This window comes from Cibotium barometz, chromosome 3 (assembly GCF_041138505.1).
Source record: "Cibotium barometz isolate CiBa-2024 chromosome 3, ASM4113850v1, whole genome shotgun sequence".
NCBI lineage: Eukaryota > Viridiplantae > Streptophyta > Polypodiopsida > Cyatheales > Cibotiaceae > Cibotium > Cibotium barometz.
Genome location: NC_141048.1, coordinates 59,699,123 through 59,718,448, shown reverse-complemented (window position 1 = coordinate 59,718,448; position 19,326 = coordinate 59,699,123). Strand labels below are relative to the sequence as shown.

Genomic DNA, 19,326 nt, shown 5'->3' with positions numbered 1-19,326 from the left:
ATTCTCCTTCACATTTGAGCCTCCTTTGGACCTTTGAACCTTAGTCCTATGACCAGTAAGACGCCTACTTCATTTGACAATCACATAACACTCCCACTTGCTCCTAGCATTCACCCAACGTCAATTGATATTTTCAACACTCCCCCTCAAGTGATGAACTCTTGCCACCATACATACATACATTAGATCTACACTCTTATTCATTTACTACAGTGATGAACTCTTGCCACCATATATACATTAGATCTACACTCGTATTCATTTACTACAATAGTCTATCACATATGCCTTTTAGGCTACGATGTTGGCTTAGGGCTTGAAGTTTTATACAAGGGTAGGTATACAATGAGTGGGTTTAACCACAAGGTGGGAGAGGTGCCCTAACAACTCCGCTAACTCATTTAGTGAGTTTGAAAGCCCATGTTGACTCTCCACACATCTTAAAATGATTCACATATGCGTTTTCACATATGCGTGCTCATAAAGGCCACTTACAAAGGTTGCATTAATTTTTTCAAAGGAAAAAGTTGATGTAGAATTCGATGACGAGACACCTATTGATGAGATGAAGATGAAAGGTTCCATGCATGAAGCCTATACTCATGTTTTCTTTGGTTCCCACATGAACCAACACTTATTTAAGGCTGTTTTACACCACCCTTTTTTAATACCAACTAATAAGGATATAACCATTTATGGTTGACATGCGTTCCAGTGATTCAGCTACGAGGACAGACTTATTGTAAGGATGTCAGATATCAACATACAGCTATGATAGACAAATCCTTCGCAGGAATTCATAAAAAGCCTAACCTAGCTCCTCATTCCCAACAAAGGACATCTATCTGAATCTATGGAGAAGAATCCTAGGGAAACAAATATTACCAAAAAAAGTGTCAATGATTCTCAAAAGAAGCAATAAATCCCATCATCACAAAGTTTGAAATTTGAATCAATCTAAGGAAATTGGCCAACCTTCCACTCTTTGAATCTCTCCAAAATTGTATAACACTCGTGCCTATGTGCTAGGTTTTTTAGTGATAGAAAGAAGAGTTAAATGGAATCACACACACAGCACACACAAGAGTCCTAAAAACAAATGTATATATTGCACAAGAATAAAGTGTTACAACTGAATCATAGTACAAGGAAAAATGATTGAGAGGAAGATGTCACTGCTCAGCCACAAACGCACTGCTCAATATCGCTGGACTGAACTCGTGAGACAAGGCGCTCTGCAGAAGTTCAATGGTGATATTTAGCAGATGATTATGACGATTTCACTAATCACGTATATATATGCATCATTATCGTTGGTTGGCCTACTGATGTGATGTCAGCCAAATAAAAGGACTGCCCATGACTTGGTCCACTGGCCGACTTTCTAATAAGACCTGTCGGCCTACCTGTCTACTATCTAGTGCTGTGCAGCACACTGCCTGATGTTGTCCACCTGTACCATAGGTGAGGTTTATCATGTTCTTCCCCACTTGTATTGGGGCTATCCTTAGCTTCATGTTGTCCACATAAAGTGTCCTTTCAGAAAAGGAAAAGATCCAACATTTTTCCTTGTCCAACTGTCCACGAAAAAACACTGCAAACCGTTGAGTATCCTCAATGAGCTTGATAGAACTCCACTCCACTAACCACTAATGCACCAGCTGCTCAGCTGCCTTGCAATACCCGCTTGCACCAACTCAAGGAAGAAAGCAGAACCAAGAACAAAACTCCCTAGAAGAGCTGCACCAAATTTGTATCCATTGGTACTACTCGATGCTTATATGTCTACACCACCATCATCCTATTTAACATACTCCAAGTAATACCTCCACTGATACACTGAAGCAGAAACTTTGATTGTTGTCGGTATAGTCTCCAAGATATCTCTGCATTGTAAAGACACACCCACTGGCAGACCCTCCCAACATGAAGACGAATCCGTTGACATGTCCTCCTGTGGTGCCTCCATGACATCAAACACTGAAGATACTCCACTTAATACAAACGGCAGGTGAGTAGAGTCCTCAACGATCCCACAAACTGAAGCAACCGCCATTGAAGCCAAAGATTCTCCACCTAGTGAAGACGACAACCGTGAAGATTCTCCTTCAAAGACTCTGGCTGGAAACTTCCTCTATTCAACACTGGCCTGATGCAATGAAGCACCCATGGTGTATGCTCAACCCAAGAAAGCTAAGATGTGCACAAGCATCTCCTTCACACTCGTTCTTTGGTTCTGAAGAAGCAGCCTCCTCAGACCACTACTCCAAGTAGAATATCCTCCTGTCCAAGGTCTGACAAAATTGCTTCCTGTAGAGAACACTTGCGATCTTAACTCCAGCCACTTGTGAATCTCCACGTATGGATCACACTTCTTGGCTTCCAAAAGCCCCACATATGCCTGAAGATGAAGAAATCGAATGGAAACCACTGCTTCCCAGAATTGTTGCATCAACGCTATAACCGCCAGCAACTCTGGGCACAAAAATGCTCAAAACAACATTTCCCTGCATACTCCAGTTAATACACCCCACAATACACTTAAGAAAACGCTCCGTCCTCCAAAGTTGTCTCCAATTCGTCTCTGGGCACGACCTCCTGTAATGAAGTCCTCATATGGTGCCATCTCTAAAGAAATCACCTCTGTTGTGGAAGCAAGTTTGGCCAACTCTCTTGACTGCTGTGAAGAATTCTCTTGGGTGAGCACAATCCTTGCCTGTTGGTTTTCGCTCTTGCTGGGTCCCAAACCTAGAACTCTCCTGTGTTTGCAGATAATTATGACAATTTTGCTACCCACGAATAGTTATGCATTGTTATTGTTGGTTGGCTTGCTGATGTGATGTCAAACCAGACCAGGGGACTGCCCATGGCTTGGTCCCAAGACTTGTCCACAAGTGTGTCTATTGTCAACTGCTGCACACATTGCTCGATGTTGCCATGCGTACCATAGGTGAGGGGACTGACTCATCAAAGTCCCCAAAATATCTATGAAAAATGAAGCTACACTGAAAACGCAACGTACTGCTAGGAAATTACGTTGGATCCACACATTGAGAATGCTTAAAGCGATACATCCTTGAGACCCAAAGATTGTAAACTACAACAGAGGAATGTATACAATCACCTCCATGGTCCACCCATACAAGAGACAATACTATGGGCCAAAAAATTATCGAACTAAGGTTACTGAAACCGACCTGACAGGCGGTGAAACAAACACTCGCACATAAAACACTTCAACGCCATTGTGGACCTAGAAAAGGAAAACAAACAGGGGGAGCTAGAGTGCTCCTGCAAACAGTACACGGACACCGATTGGCCCCAAAACGCAGTGGCGCCCCTTGCGGTATTTCTTTAATTGATTATAAGAGCTTTGATTACAATAGGCTCGGAACTCAGCCATCATAGTAGAACTCCTAAAGCCTTGCATCATGGCTTCATATCCACTCGGCATCCACAAACAAGTCCAGCCATTGTTCACCTCAAAAGACTCTCACACATTGAGTCCTGCATACAAAAGTCTTCTCCCATGATCAGGACTGCCACAACCATCCATAGCCTCTCACCCTATGAACAGCATCACATCCTGACACATCCAGTGCTTCTGCATCACAACATAGACTCCCAAACTGTCTCTCAAAAGAGAACTCGTATCACAGCACAGCATACCATACAGTCGACACACTTGTACCAACCCTCTCTACCTTCCAAGGGTACTATCCATCTCTGTCATGGATTCCCTGTCCCCTGCCCAATCAGTAGCAAGGCTGTACCAAACATGTGTCCATTCCTGTACGTTCTGAAACCGGCATTCAGTAATCTGACGGGCAGTGAAACAAACACTCGCACATAAAACACTTCAACGCCATTGAGGACCTAGAAAAGGACACCTTCTGCCTGCATGTGACCTGTCTCCTGGAGAAACCCAAAAATATGTTTCCTCGAGAAACCTACGACCTGTTTCCACATGAAACCCTTAGGCCTGTTTCCCTTTGAAACTTCTATCCTATTTCCATACAGAACCATTCATGGCACCATTCAACAACAGTGCCAACAACGGCATACATCTAGTTACCTGTTCCCTCATGAAACATCTGGAAACGTAGAGATGCCCATAACTGTAGGTCCCTCTGTTCCTTTCTAGCAAGAAGAGAACAATCTGCTCCATGAGCACGCAGCCATGCGAGCTTGCATCACTCCCATGCCAAGAAACATTTTCAATTGACCTGTACTTGCAGCCGGAAACCCAAAACAGGCCATCAAATCAGCCCCATGTCTCCTTCCAAGAGAGAGAAAAGCCCATGCGACTGTCTTGTCTCTTGCTCAGCCTGCCTGTGTTCAACCCAGCACCTCCCCTCCTGAAACGGCCTGCAGTCCTGGCCGCCTTTTATGGGTGGGAGAGAGAGAGAGAGAAAGAAAAGTCCTGTGCCTACAGTCCAGCCCTTGCCTGCTGCTGCTGTCCAGCTGGACACAACACTCCCTGCTGCCCACCGTTATCCTGCAGCCAGCCGCCTGTAAACTTCCCGACCAGCCTTCCAAAGGCATGTGGAGAAAAGCGCGTACTGTTCTGTCCAGCAGCCACCTACAGTTTCCCCTTGTGCGTGGAGAAAAGCATGCACTGTTCTATCCAGCGCTGCCTGCAGCCGCCCGTTTGCCAAGAGAGAGAAAGAGAGCATGGCATGCTGACACCTGTACCTGCAGAGGCTGTTCAGTCCGCCTGCAGCCAGTCCAACAGCCACCTAACACCTTCCCTTCTGCAACCTGTCAGAAGCCTGTAGAGCCTGCTGTCCTTGCAAAGGAGTACCATCCCACAAGTGCTCCTCTGTCCAGCAGCCGCCTCTGTGCAAAGGAGGAAACCAGCATGTAAGAGCAGTCCTCCGTGGGAAGCACACCTTCATCAAGAGATAGGCACCCCCTTTCTGCCCACCAGCCCCTCTTCTTCAGAAAAGCACACACGTGGCCCCAATAATAGCATATGGGCCACGTTTTCTTTCATAAAAGGCATTATAATGTTTTTAAAGGTTTTTAAAACTTTTTGAGTTAAAATCTCTTTGCCCCCTTCACACTTAGGGTTGTCCACACATGGGTTTCCTTTTTAACTCCAATCTGATGCCATTCACTCTGTCCACCATGTCCCCGTGCACACCTGCATACTGTCCAGAGAAAAACACAGGGTCGTGACAGTTACCATCGATAATAAGCAAGATCAACGAAGGAAAGCAGCAAAAACTATGAATAGTTACCGTTAACATTTGTCATCCATAGTACATACCCCTCAATCCTCGCCAGAGAGAAAAACTCATTGTGACACACTATGATTGTAGTTGAGCCATTAATCCTCACCGGAGAGCAAAACTAATTGTGACACTTTGATTGCAGTTGAACTATTTATCCTAACGAATGTCTCTATAAATGGTCTCAGATTGGTTACCTATCATGGTTATGGACGGCCTTTCCAAGGTTAAACCAAGATGTATTCTTGGATTCCAACTCAGTTGTGGTGTTCGAAGGGAATCTTCAAGACAGTCACGCCACAAATATAGTCTTCTAGAAAATTTTAGCAAAGTGAATAGCAGCATCAAAATTGCTGCTACTGTTCCCCCGTATCCTTATTTGGTAAATAAGGGTAGCCTTTGAACAAAGAATCCATACATGTCGATTCATCACAAAGTTTTTACACGTAAGTATCAAAAGACACATTCTGCATCTCTAAGTCAAATCTAGCTTGAAAGAGGCTCTCAAAAGTCATTAGTGTATGCCAAAGGTCCATTTCACTAAGTCAAGGTTTTCCCCTAAAGAAAACCTTCTACCTACTAGATCTTCCAGTTATCAAGTAACACATGGAACGCCAACTTCAAACTGTGTTGCCCCACCTATCCAACCAAGAGTGCACTTACACTCTAAGTAGGCTTCAACCTAATGAATCCAAGAATGAAGAGTTGTGGGATCAAGTTTACCATCATACCTATTGAAGTTCACCTTCTCATGGATTTTGCTTAATGTCATATGGAGTTGAGAGTTGGAGCTCCCCCCATACTTAGACCTGCCATCGCCGTCACCCGCCTATGAGAGCAACTTGAACTTGTCTAGCATGCTATCTTGAATCCCTAGCAACACAACCTTGGATCTGTGGTTCTCCTTTTACCCTTGATATGTTTGGGGGTATTAAAAGGTAAAAGGCTGAGGAGTGTGCATTCACTCTTGGTTTGATAAGTGGGGCAACACACTTTGCGTCCCATCTAGTACTTGATAACTGGAAGATCCTAACACAGACAAAAGAGGACAATTCCTCTATGGCTTGGACACGCAAATCTAGTGGGATGTGTGTATGTTCGAACAAAAAACTTTTGATCGAGCACTTGCACCATTGCCTTTGGCAAGGGCCAAAACCAGACCCAATCAAGGTCTACCCCAAGAGCCTCGAGCTCCAAGAACTCGAACAATGGACCTCGCCTTACTCCAGACCAGAAAGCTCTGGCTAGCAAGACATGTGGTAAGATTAGTCCTAAAGAGCAGAAACAATACAAGAAGGGAGGGGTGGTGCTTCTTTTGCCATACAAAAGTACACTTCTAGGGCTAGAAACAATTTCCACTAGTGGAATGTCTGGTATCAAAATCACCAGCCCAATCTGAATCATTGTAAAAATATAACTGCATGTCACCCCCCTCAGGATAAAGCAATCCAAGAGACAAGGTACCCTGCAAATACCGGAATACACACTTCACAGCTTGCCAATGTGACAATCGCGGGCTGTGCATGAATCTGCTCAACTGAGATATGGCATACTGAATATCTGGCCGTGTAGTACACAAGCAAATAAGGCACCCAATAGCCTGAGCATATGTAGTGGCATCAAATAAAATACTGTCATCTTGTAGTGATAGTTTCATTCCAGGCTCCATAGGAGTGCTGATAGGCTTGCAATCCTGAAATTTAAACTTCTCCAGAAGTTTAGCAACATACCGAGATTGCAACAACCCAGTGCCTCTGTTATCCTGCACAAACTGTATGCCCAAATAGAAGTGTACGAGCCCCAAATCAGACATGTCAAATGTCTTTTGCAGTATCTCTTTAAAAGCTGCAATTTTGTCATCATTTGATCCCATGAGCAAAAGATCATCTACATAAAGACTGATGACCAGTAGATCTTTCTCTTCTTTCTTTACATACAAAGTGGCTTCTGATGGACTGTTCACAAAGCCTTGAGTGAGCAGGAAAGCATCTATCTTTGCATACCAAGCTCATGGAGCTTGTTTCAAACCATACAAGGCCTTTTTCAACCTGCATACTTTCCCTTCATGACCATGTTCTGCAAAACCTATGGGCTGATGTATATAAACTTCCTCCTCGAGGTCCCCATGTAGGAAAGCAGTCTTGATGTCCAACTAATAAACAACCCAACCACTAGATTCATAGAATCACTGACATCATTCCAGAGGAAGACTTACTGGCACTGTTTCATGTGCAGGACAGTGCACACCTGACCTTGGACTCATGTGCATGACACTGCACACCTGACCTCGGACGACTGAGATGGATCCATGGCTGACTTGTCTTGGACTAGGACTCACATGGGACCAGTTCACCATCCCAAGTCTTGCACCTTCTGTACAAAAATGTCTATGTGGCATCCAAGTGCGGGATGCACGTGACATGTTGAGAAATGGTATGTCTACGGGTAGTGTAGAATGAGCTCTGATTATAATTATTTGGAGGACATGAGAAGGATGCTGAGAGATGCAATCTTCGCTCTCAACACATACGGGATGTAGGAGCAAATGTCTCCTCATAATCAATGCCCTTCTTCTGTGCATAGCCCTTTGCAACTAGACGGGCTTTGTACCTGTCAATGGATCCATTTGCATGTCTTTTCAACTTATAGACCCACTTAGTACCAATGGCTTTCTTGCCTTTGGGCAGATCAACCAAATCCCATGTTTGATTCCTTTTAATAGAATCAAGCTCATCCTACATGGCTTTATTCCAATGCACATTGTCTCGTGCATTCACAAATGAATCAGGCTCACCATCATCCTGTAACCATATTCAAATCCATGATGTGTGCATGCTCATTGGTCCGTGTCTCCCTACGAGTACGACCAACAAGAGGACCCTCTAGATGGCTGTCCTGTAATGTCCTCAAATACCATCTAGGTATGTGTCTGACCTGTGGAGCCTGCTGCCCCATACTTGGCTCAACTTCTGGCTCAATAGCCTGCTGAATTTCTGCACCATCTTCATGATTAGCTGGCTGTCCTGTACCCTCATGGGTTGGATCACCAACTGTGGAGTGAAACTCCATAGGTAGTAGACCTTCAAACACATCATTTTCAGCCTGATTTGCATCATAACCAGCCATGGATATTTCTGATTTTTCATCAAAAATCACATCCCGACTAGTGAATATCTTCTTGGATAGTGGGTCATATAACCGGTAGCCCTTGCTCTCACGGCTATACCCAACAAAAATACATTTTGTGGCTTTATCATCCAACTTCCTCCTCAACTCTTTGGGTATGTGTGCATATGCAAGACACCCAAAAGTACGAAAGTGTGATACCGAAGGCTTGCGGCCATGCCAAGCCTCAAAAGGAGTAATGGAAACCAATGCCTTTGTGGGACATCAATTCAAAATATGACAAGCACACATTACAGCTTCCACCCAAAAGATATGTGGTAGCTTCTTTGCCTTTAACATACATCTGGCCATCTCCATGAGTGACCGATTCTTCCTTTCTGCAACCCCATTCTGCTGTGGAGTATAAGGAGTCGTATACTGATGTTTGATACCTCTACTCTCAAGAAAGGAATTCAACATGTGTGACACATATTCCCCCCCTCGGTCAGAACGGAGAGTCTTAACCTTGCATCCTGACTATGTTTCAGTAAGTGCTACAAAGGCCAAAAATGCATCATATACCTATGATTTTTGTGTCAACGGATAGACCCAGCATATACGAGAGAAGTCATCAATAAATGTAGCAAAATAGAAGCAACCTCCTAATGACTTCATCTGCACATGGGACCACAAAGATCACTGTGTATAAGCTGCAACTTTGCAGTTGCTCGTAGAGCTTGATCACGCGGAAAGGAAAACCGATGCATTTTTTCCAAAATACATCCTTCACATATGTGATCTGGAGGCTTCTCCATAAGAGGTAGGTCTGTCAACATGTTATGTCGCTGCATAAGCATAAGACTACCAAAATTTACATGCCCCATGCCAGCATGCCATAACTCCGCATCAACCATAGCTGGAGTAAGAGTGAATGCATTATAAGCAGACTGATCCACTGGCTGAAATGCATCCAACTGATAGAGTCCATGACATAATGTACCAGTAAGCATCAAGATCAAAGCATTAGCTTTGTCTCTGACCATGCATTTGTCATCATCAAAATGGACTTGCATACCACACTGTGCTAAAGAAGAAATGGACAACAAATTCTTCTTTATCCCTAGTACATAGAATAGAGCCATCAATGGCTGTGAGCTGAATCTCCCCAATGCCACGAACTGGATATGAAGCATTATTGGCACACTGAACGGTTTTGCCAACAGGGGCAGGGCCTACATGACAAAACAAATCCCTGCGAGATGTGATATGCTTTGAAGCACCACTATCAAAATACCAAGTACATGCATGCTCTATCACACTGAGTGCCTGTGAAGAGCAAGAGGCATCATAGCTGCATGTGTAGAAACAGTAATCCCTGTCCTCAACAAAAGAAGCAGTCTCCGGAGGAGCTTTAGAGGTATCATTTACAGACATTCTAGATTCCTTTGCCTTCTCTTTGGCAATCCTCTTCCTACACTCTGTGATGTAGTGACCTGGCTTCTTACAGTAATGGCATTTGCCCTTCTTCTTGGGCTGTCCATCACCTTTCTTGGTATCCTGAGATGAACCACCATCACCTGAATTCTGATTTAACCTCTTTGGCTGAGATTTGCCTTTCCCTTTTTGACCTGTCGTAAATGCTTGTTCAGCACTTGTGTTCATATTCATGTTCTTCCTGATTTGCTCTTCTTGTAACAAGAGAGCAACAAGTTCCTGATACTTAAGGGGCTCAACAACATTCCTCATGCTGAGGTTCAAAAAGGTATGAAAAGCCAAGTAGGATCTTGGCAAAGAGTTTAAGATGGTGGATACAAGCTGTGTCTCAGGAATAATCTCATCCACATTGATGAGTTGCTCTCTCAAATCCTGCAGCTTGTTCAAGTGGCTAGACATATCATCTCCTTCATGCATTTTCTGATTTTCCAGCCATCTTTTCAAAAACGAGATCCGAGCCTCATTACGAGCAGCATACATCTGCTCCAAAGTCACCCATGCATTCCGTGAAGAGCCAGCTGAACGAATATGAGGTATTATAGACCTCTATACTGACAATGCAATAAGTGATAAGGCTTGTGCATCTCTGGCATCCCATGTCTTCTGAGCATTTGTTCTTTGAACAAGCAGAGGCTGACCTGGTGCCTGTGCCTGTTGTCCTCTTCCACGAGCACCCCCTTGGGGAGGAGTCTCTGGAGCCGATGGACCTGGACGTGGTTCATCACCACTAACAAAATCCCAAAGACCTTTTGCCACAAGCACATTTCTCAGCATAAAACTCCACAAGGAGTAGTTCATGCCATCCAACTTGTCTTCCTTAGACAAGTACGTGAACACATCACTTTGCTGTTGATTTGCCATTATGCTAGTGCACAATGTTGTACCTGTGTATCAAAAAACCCAAAAGCAATAACCCTGAAAGCAACTGTACTCCACTGAATATAGCTGACCCAAATATGCCTGCACTCTCAATCCTCTGAATGTGCAACACAATGCACCACTGACCGAGTAGAGCAGCAAAAATGGTTCACACAGTGCCAAAATGCCCAAAAAATGCTCAAAGTAAACAACTATAGAGATTTCTTTGCAAGAAAATCTGCCTGTATCTGCCAAAAAATTTTCACAAAGAAAATGCCCAAATTTCAAAACTTGTAAAGCTTACCACAAATGTGATTTCTGCAGGTACAAGTCAACTGTTTGCTATACGAAACAACAGTTCGAAGCAGGCGCAACAGGTACTGGTCTGCTGTACGGAGCAGGTACATTTGATTGTACGGCTACTGTACGGAGCAGGTACATTTGATTGTACGGCTACTGTACAGAGCAGGGTGCTGTACGGAATTGGGCGAACCTACTCTACTGCAAGCGTCTAACTGTACGAGCAGCTGCAGGGTACGGAACAGAACTAGCCGCCTCTGCAGATACTGTACGGGTACTAGGCGACTGTGTACGGAGCAAAGCAGGCGCCTGTACGAAGCAGAAAGATTGTACGTGCAGCTGACAGGTACAGAACAAAACAGGCGAAGACTTGTACGTGCAGCTGTGACGACTAGCAGTACGGACAGCTGCAGACGAACCAGTACGGGCAGCTTGGCGACTTTGGTTGTACGGACAACTGAAGGCGATAGCTGATGGCGAACCTGCACGGAGCTGTGTACGGAACAGCTGTCTATGCAGTTGAGGGCGACTGTGTGTACGTGGCTGCAGCTGAAGTAAAAACAGGCAAATGATAACAGGCGAACTGTACGGACAGCTATGCGAACCTGGCTCTGATACCAAATGAAGGGATTCAGCTGTTAGGGTTAGGGTTTGGAAGGTACTTCAGCAAGAGGCGTGAGAGACAGAGAGAGAAACACGACTGCTCATCTATTGAGAGTGAAAAAATGAAGTACAATAGCCACATAAAGAAGTGACCTAAAAGGTGTGTTCACATGGTCCGGCCATAAAGTGTGCCGGGTGGACCAAATCACTTATAAACTATTATAAGTGAAATTAAGCTAAAACTGGGGAAAAAAACCTCCACTAACTGAAGTAAAAAGTGCCCCAGTAATCTACTGATGATCACTAGCACTCCTCTGGGTGCATACACAACATAAAACCCAACAAAAACTGACTCAATTACGAATTTCTATCTTTTCCCTATAAACAAGATCATTAGGCATTCATTACAATGATCATTCAAAGATCAAGAGGATCCATTTGTTAGAGTCTACAAGGAAGTAAGGACACAGTGAAGGATCAACAAGAGCTTCTCTTGTCCAATTACAAGTAGAGGGCTGTTGATATGCATCATGAAGCTGTGAATCACCAAGATCATTGTATATAAAGCATGTTTTGGCAATTTACGGTAGATTAGGTCTATCTCTCCTTCTCTTTTGTATCTTTGCTAAACATAGGATTAGTGTAAATCTTCTTTGCTTAGCGTTAATCAAGAACACGCTTCCATGACGCATGTCACATTGGTATCAATGCGTAGGTCATCTTAGGACAGCCCTTAGCTTATGCTTTGTGCATGCTGAATCAAGGTTTTTAAAATCAAGATTTGCATTTTAGGGTTTGTAGGCTAAAATTAGGGTTTTCGTATTTTGCATGAGTTCACCCATCCTAACAACATTGTTTTTAGCCCTAGATTCAATGTGGAAAGTGGAAAAACCAAATTAGGGTTTTTGTTTTAGGGTTTCAACCCATTTTTAGATGTAGCATAGGTTGCATGTAGGGTAGAATCTGCAAAAGACTTAACCTAGGTCCAACCTAGGTAGGAAAAGGCTTTTTTTGGACACTCTCTCACTTCGATCCATGATCCATGATGGAAAGCCTTGAAGACATGAAGGGAAGAAGGGACGACATTGGCAAGGAGGAGAGGCTTTGTTGGATAAGTTTTGATACGAAGAAGCAGCATGGCTTCTTGCAAGGCTTAAAGAAAAACAGTTGCACGGCAAGCACAGATTCAAACAGAGTCTTTCAAGCTCTTCAAAGCGATGGAAACATCCATGGCAACATTGCCAAAGGCCAAGGTAGAATCAGCTAGGGTTGTGAAGCAACCCCAGACTCAGAGCGTTGAAGCAAGGAAGGGAGAGCTTCCAACACAAGAGTTATCGGGAGACGTGATCACAGACGGAGGTATTTTCAAGGAGGTGCCATTACCCGAGATGCACATGCCAAAGCTAGAACTAGAACCAGAGCCAATGCTAGAGCTAGAAGCCAAACCAACAGCAGAACCACAGATCGAGTAGGTGGATCTTTCTGAATCCTATGAGGAGGAAGAGACTACATGAGATTCACAAGATCCAAAGATTGAGCCAGAGAACTTGAAGACCAAGTCAAAGAGCTCGGAGATCAAGTTGGTGGATATGGAGTGGAGTCTTCAATTGGACCGGAACAGAACTAGAGCAAAGGTGTATGGATTACCCCAGTGCTCCAAGCTTAGCAATAGGAGATGTCATGTGCACCCGTTAATCCCAATGCTCATGGACACACTTATTCTCATTGAGAGATATATGGGTAAGATAAGAGGCTGAATATGATCCAATCGTAGCAGTCTTGGAAGCCCAAATGATGCCCAAAAGTGCCTAGGGCATAGCCCAGAAGTGGGGCACAAGTTGGACACATTACAAACACAAAATATGACTTTTTGGACAAAGTTTTGTGGACTAGAAAGGCAAAACCGACTCAATTACAAATTTCTATCTTTTCTATATAAATAGGATTACTAGGCATTCATTAGAATGATCATTCAAAGATCAAGAGGATCCATTTGTCAGGGTCTGCAAGGCAACAAGGACACAATGGTGGATCAGCAACCAAGAGTTTCTCTTGTTCGATTGCAAGTAGAGGGCTATAAGAATCTTTGGTATGCATCATGAAGTTTTGAATCAACAAGATCATTGTATATATAGCATGTTTTAGCCATATCCTTCTCTTCTGTGTCTTTGCTAAACATTGGATTAGCGATAATCTTCTTTGCTTAGCGTAATCAAGAACATGTGTTCGTAATGCATGCCACAATATTATTGCTTGCAAACTTTGAATACAAACTAATGGCGTCCGCTCAACCGTGTGCTCTAGGTAAGGAGCTTTGATGGCGATCTAGATAGACTATAGATGGAGGATGTCTTGCTTACAAGAGTGCTTGAACACAATGAACTCCATGATGAACTAGGCTGCCAAACTAGTCTATATATAGTACCCAGGGTCGGCATGCCGTAGATCGGCCATGTCAGCCAACCCAGGACTTAGTCCAAAATGACCAACCAACCATATCATCCAACTGGGACCATATTAGACTACAAGTCTACAACAACATGCCTTAGGCACTTAGCGTAGCTTCCATACCCATCTGAGACCCTCTTGATTCTCAAAAGAGCCTTGCAACCCGAGGATAGTATGTCCTCGGTTTGTTGTCTAGCACTCACTAATGCTGTCACATAGCCCACACAAGCATGCATCCTACTTGGCAGAGTGTGAAGTGTACATAAGCCCTCTCCTAACCATCTAGCCACACTTGGCCACTATCTAGTGTCTAAACTGGGAACTGCTAGGTGCCCAAGTGATCACCATAACGGCTACTCCTCATAAAGGGGGCCTTACAAAATAGAGCACATTTGTCACGTGCAGAAGCAAGACAAGGGTGGAGCATTGAGCAAATGCTTTTCCAACATTGAATCCGAAATACTCACCAAAAATGGTTTCTAAGCGGAGATGGCACCAAGGTAACATGTCAGTGAATGTGTCTTCCCTTACAAGCTCGTGCTAGAGGATGAGGCTTCCTCAGAGCCTAATTGTCAGTAGCTAACCAACAATCATACAATGGTCAGAGTGTTGTCTTCTGTGTATCCCAAGGTGTACTATCTAAAGAATGTTCCACAAAGAGGTGTCTATAAAGAGGACCAAGCATTGGCACCCATCAATACGAAGATATAGGTCTAAGCACATAGGTGCCAAGAGGTACATGTGGGATGCAACATTTCTAAGGAGTCTTGTGTTTCCTTTTGCGATTTGTTCATCGATACACATATGTGGGGTTCTGTGAAACTCCATATGCGGAGATTCATGGGTTGCTGGATATTTTCTTAGGAGTGTTCCTACACATGCAATTCTCCTAGAGCTTGTTAAGGAGGATACTCTTCAAAGAGTCACCACTTCCTTACGAGGTGTTGGTTTAGGAGGTGCTTGATCAAGAGATCTGTTGGGAGGTTTCTTTGGCGATTTTGGTGCTGACGAGGCATGACACGTATGTTGGCCTTAGAAGCAGCAGTAAAGTGAATTCTGGGTCTTGAACCAGTGTATTTTGGAGACGTTTCGTCTAAAGTTTTTGCACTCATCTAGATACCAAACAATTGAGTATAGCTATAATTTTAGTAGGGAGGAATGTGGTATATCCTGCCATACCTATAGCCATGGCCAACCAATTTGTCATTGATTTGGGCCACATTTTGGGTGGCCAAAACAGCAAGATATGAGTGCCTAGGTGGGCTGCCCTTTATTGTTATGTACCTGGACACTAATCTACAGATTAGGGATCTAATCCAACGGGGTTATATTATGTACCTGGAGCTAAACCTTAGATTAGCAAGCCTAATCCAATAGGGTTAAGAGGCCCTGTGATTAGGAGATAATAGGCAGATACAATGGGCTAAGGTTCAAAATTAATAAAACTAGGCTACTGGCTATCTATAGCAGGTCGGCTATTTATACTAGCAATTATCACTATATAAGTGACAAAATGGGTTATTATTCTATAGTCAATTGTGCGGTGCACTTCTGATGGGTCTCTGCCTCGACCAACCAAAGTTTCTATTCTTGCCATGGACATGGCAAATCACAAATAGTCTTGCCGAGGGCCCCTCTAGGCAGGCACTGGTGGTATGGGACACCAGTGCTGACTGGCATGTATCTGTGGAGTGGGACATTAGCCCCTGGATTGAAGGTGGATCGAAGTAATGATCCTATAGTTGAGTAGTGAGCTTGCCTACACCCCTTCCATTTGGTTTTCTCTAATCTTGTGTTGGCCTGTGTTTAGGAGATCTTGGTTGGACACACTTAGCAGGCCTATTACACTTGGTATCAGAGCTACCTAAACACGGAGTCTACAGATGTTTAAGTGTCTTTCATGGTTTATCTCGCATCGGGATTCCCAAGCATTACAGTTGATTTGTCTCATCAAGATATATGCTTTCTAGGGTTACTGCCAAGTAGATATATGTGGATTCTGAGAGGGGGAAACTGGAGACTCATGCATATAGAGGGGATGTGCAGAAATTTGTAGAACTCTTGCTTTATTCAAGTCGACTCTCAGAGGGCTGAATTTTCAGTGCTTAGCACCCTAGACATGTACAGTACGGGCGCGGGGGGGGGGGGGGGGGGGGGGTATTCATCCTACGCATCAGAACAGCAGGGGCTAGGCACCTAGGTGAGCATGGTCTGGTTGCACAGCCACATGTAGGGCACCAGTACGCATCAGAACAGCAGGGGCTAGGTACCTAGGTGAACATGGTCTGGTTGCACAGCCACATGTAGGGCACCAGGCGCAGAAGCACATAGCTGGCTACTGAGGTGCAGAGCAGGTTGCACCAGCCTCTATTATGGCGGCAGCATCTAGCGCATCAGATTAGCCAGTTGCTGATGTAGCATACCTGATTGGTGGCGCTGAACAGCAGAGGGAGAGCAGACCAAAGGGCGGCCAGCAGCTATGCGTCAAGGGGGGAGACAGCACTGCTGTGCGCTGACAGACCCCTAAAGTGCCAGAAGATTCTGGACGCTGGCTGGCAGCAGGCCGCCAGGAGAGAAAAGCACGAGGCCTGATTTTTTTTTTTGGAGGTTTGCTAAAAAAGCAACCTTCGAAAAAAGGGTACTTGGCCACTTTTAGGGAGTTCTAAAAAGGGGCGCCCATATTTCTTAAAAAGAGGAAAGCATTATAAGTTTTTTTTTTTTAAAGCTTGGGCCGCCACCTATTTAAAAGAGCACATAGTCCTTCTTCAATCATCAAACCTTGAAGTTTCCTTACCTTCAGCATGGGACAAAACAACGACAAGCAGACTACGCACCTCTCTCCTTGTACTACACGGAGCTCGGGAAGCCTTTGGTAAGTGATTTTACACAATATTCTCAAGCTTTTTACCTATGGTTGAAGCATTTCTTTTCTCAAAATTCAAAATCAGCACATGTTCATCTCCATGTTTTTTGGTAGTGACAAAGATACACCCTTGCTTTTTCTCTCTTTCATCTCTCATGCCCATGGCGACACCCCAGCCCCTCTGCTTTACCAATGATTTATCGAATCATGAGCGTGAACGGGAAGATAGAAGGGCAGACGTTGGGGAACCTGGCCATGATCCTGAGTTTGGCCACCATACCATCATGGTGGAAGAGGAGAAGATAGTTGTGGTTGAGAAAGGTTATTTTGACAGTGACACAGAAATTCCAAGCAGAAGTCTCTACCCTGAGCAACTAGCGTAGTGAAATGGCTAATCTCCGCAAGGAGATTACTGCCTTGCATCAGCTGATCACTACTCTGCAGAAGGCGGTGGCTAGTACTCCCGCAACTGCAGGGCCTACAGCAGTAGCTCCATTCTTCACCCAGACGTCTTTTCAAGGGAGAAGGAGAGAACCGAGGAAGCGGCTGATGATGCATGGTTAAATCTGTGGAATGTGCATTTTGAGGTCCATCCTCTCCAAGACACTCAGAAGATTCAAATGGTACAAGGCTCCTGAGAGGGAAAGCCTTGTCACAGTGAAGAGAGCTTCAAAACAAGCCTACTGCTTGGGTTAGTTTCGAGCAGATGTTTAGGGATGAGTTCCTCCAAGAAGAGGATGAGTATTACAGCTCGTATCCATGTTTACAGAGTTGGATATGAAGACCATGTTCTTCGACACCTTTTTGCACAAGTTTAGAGGGTTGCATGCGAAAGCAATGCATATGGATGCAGTCACCTTGCTTGGTTTTTTTATATGGGGATTGTCCCCCGATCATAAGTTGCAGGTGAGGAACAATAATTGCAAAACACTCGAGGTTGCTATCCGTTTTGCAAAGATTTATGAAGGAACAGTTGTTGCCGGCATGAGTAAGAAGAATGTTCCTCATAAGCAAAAAAGCTCAGGCAACTTCAAACCAGAATCCAAACATAAACATAAGTTTAGGTTTGTGAAGGCTTCCACAACATAGAATCAGGCCCAAACTTTGGGTCAATCCAATTCCAAGAAGACTCAGAGGATCGCACAGAACCTCCAGAACAATTGGGAGGGCCGGCGCTTTACTTGTGGCTAGACAGGCCATCATAAAGGGAGTTGCCCTCAAGTGCAGAAAAAGCAGAAGCCTAAGGGAGCTCACTTTACCGAGATTACAGGTAGCCCTAAGATTACTTCCGTTCATACCATAGTTCTTGATCATAGTTCTTGCATGGATTGTAACTTTAGTATGGTAGTTTTCAGACCCAATGGTCTCATATGCATGTATGGATCAATGTTGGGGAAAACGATACACATCCTTTTTGATTTTGGTAGCACTCACAATTTTATTAATACCAAATTGGTGCAAAAATTGGGAGTGGAGACCTCATCATGTCTACCATGTGAACCTGGCGGGCGGTTGGACAGACCTAGCAGTTACCTATATCTATCCACTGTTATTCGGATAGACTAGATTTTTTGTTGATGAATCTAGATAGGGTAGACATTATTACAGGTAAAGAATGGTTTCATATGTCCATGTAAACTCGAAGGATCATACGTTGTCTTCTTTACTGCGAGATGCTCCAATTTGTCTCGAGTGATTTTGGAATCCCATCCTCTACTCTTGTAAACTCTGCTGAACTTCATAATATTATACAGAGTTCGTATTTTGATTATGAAGCGTTTCAGTGTGTTCTTGATCCTCTTTCATTCGATGTTACTTTTGATTTTCAATCGAGTGAGTGAGATGTTTGGGAGACATGAGAGTTAGAAAACATTAATGTAGAGTTCGCTGATGTTTTCCCTGTAGAGTTACCTCATGGTTTACCTTCCAGTCGATCAGTTGACCATAGAATTGAGTTGATTCCAAGGTCTCAACCTGTGAGTATTGCACCTTACAAGATGAGCCAACTGGAAGAGGATTAGATTGCCCGACAGTTGTCGAAATATCTTAGGATGGGACATATTCGCCAAAGTAAATCCCCTTGGGGAGCTCCAGTGCTTTTGAAGCATAAAAAAGATGGAAATTGGAGGATGTGTGTCAACTATAAAAAGTTGAAAAGCTACTGTTAAGAATAGATACCCCCTTCCTAGAGCGGACGATTTGATTGATAGGCTCTAGGGAGCCAAGTATTTTACAAAGATTGATCTTCGCATAGGTTATCTTCACATCCAGATAGCCAAGAAGAAAGTCTTTACCACAGGTTTTTGAACCAAATATAGTCATTACGAGTTTCTCGTATTAACTTTTGGGCTCACGAATGCTCCTGCTACTTTCCAGCAGATGACAGGCTCGTTTGTTTTTAGGATTCACTATCTTCCTTAA

General features: G+C 44.0%; 1 protein-coding gene across 2 annotated transcripts in view; it reads right to left on the bottom strand.

Annotated features, from left to right (window-relative positions):
• Positions 1-881: 881 nt before the first annotated feature.
• Positions 882-19,326, bottom strand: part of LOC147640332 (pentatricopeptide repeat-containing protein At4g39530-like) — a 31,791-nt gene continuing 13,346 nt past the window's right edge. The window contains exon 5 of one of the 2 annotated variants that reach the window (XM_086779286.1): positions 882-1,594. The gene's annotated coding sequence lies outside the window, so the exon portion shown is untranslated. The remainder of the gene's footprint in view (positions 1,595-19,326) is intronic. The other variant, XM_086779295.1, reaches the window with a different exon arrangement.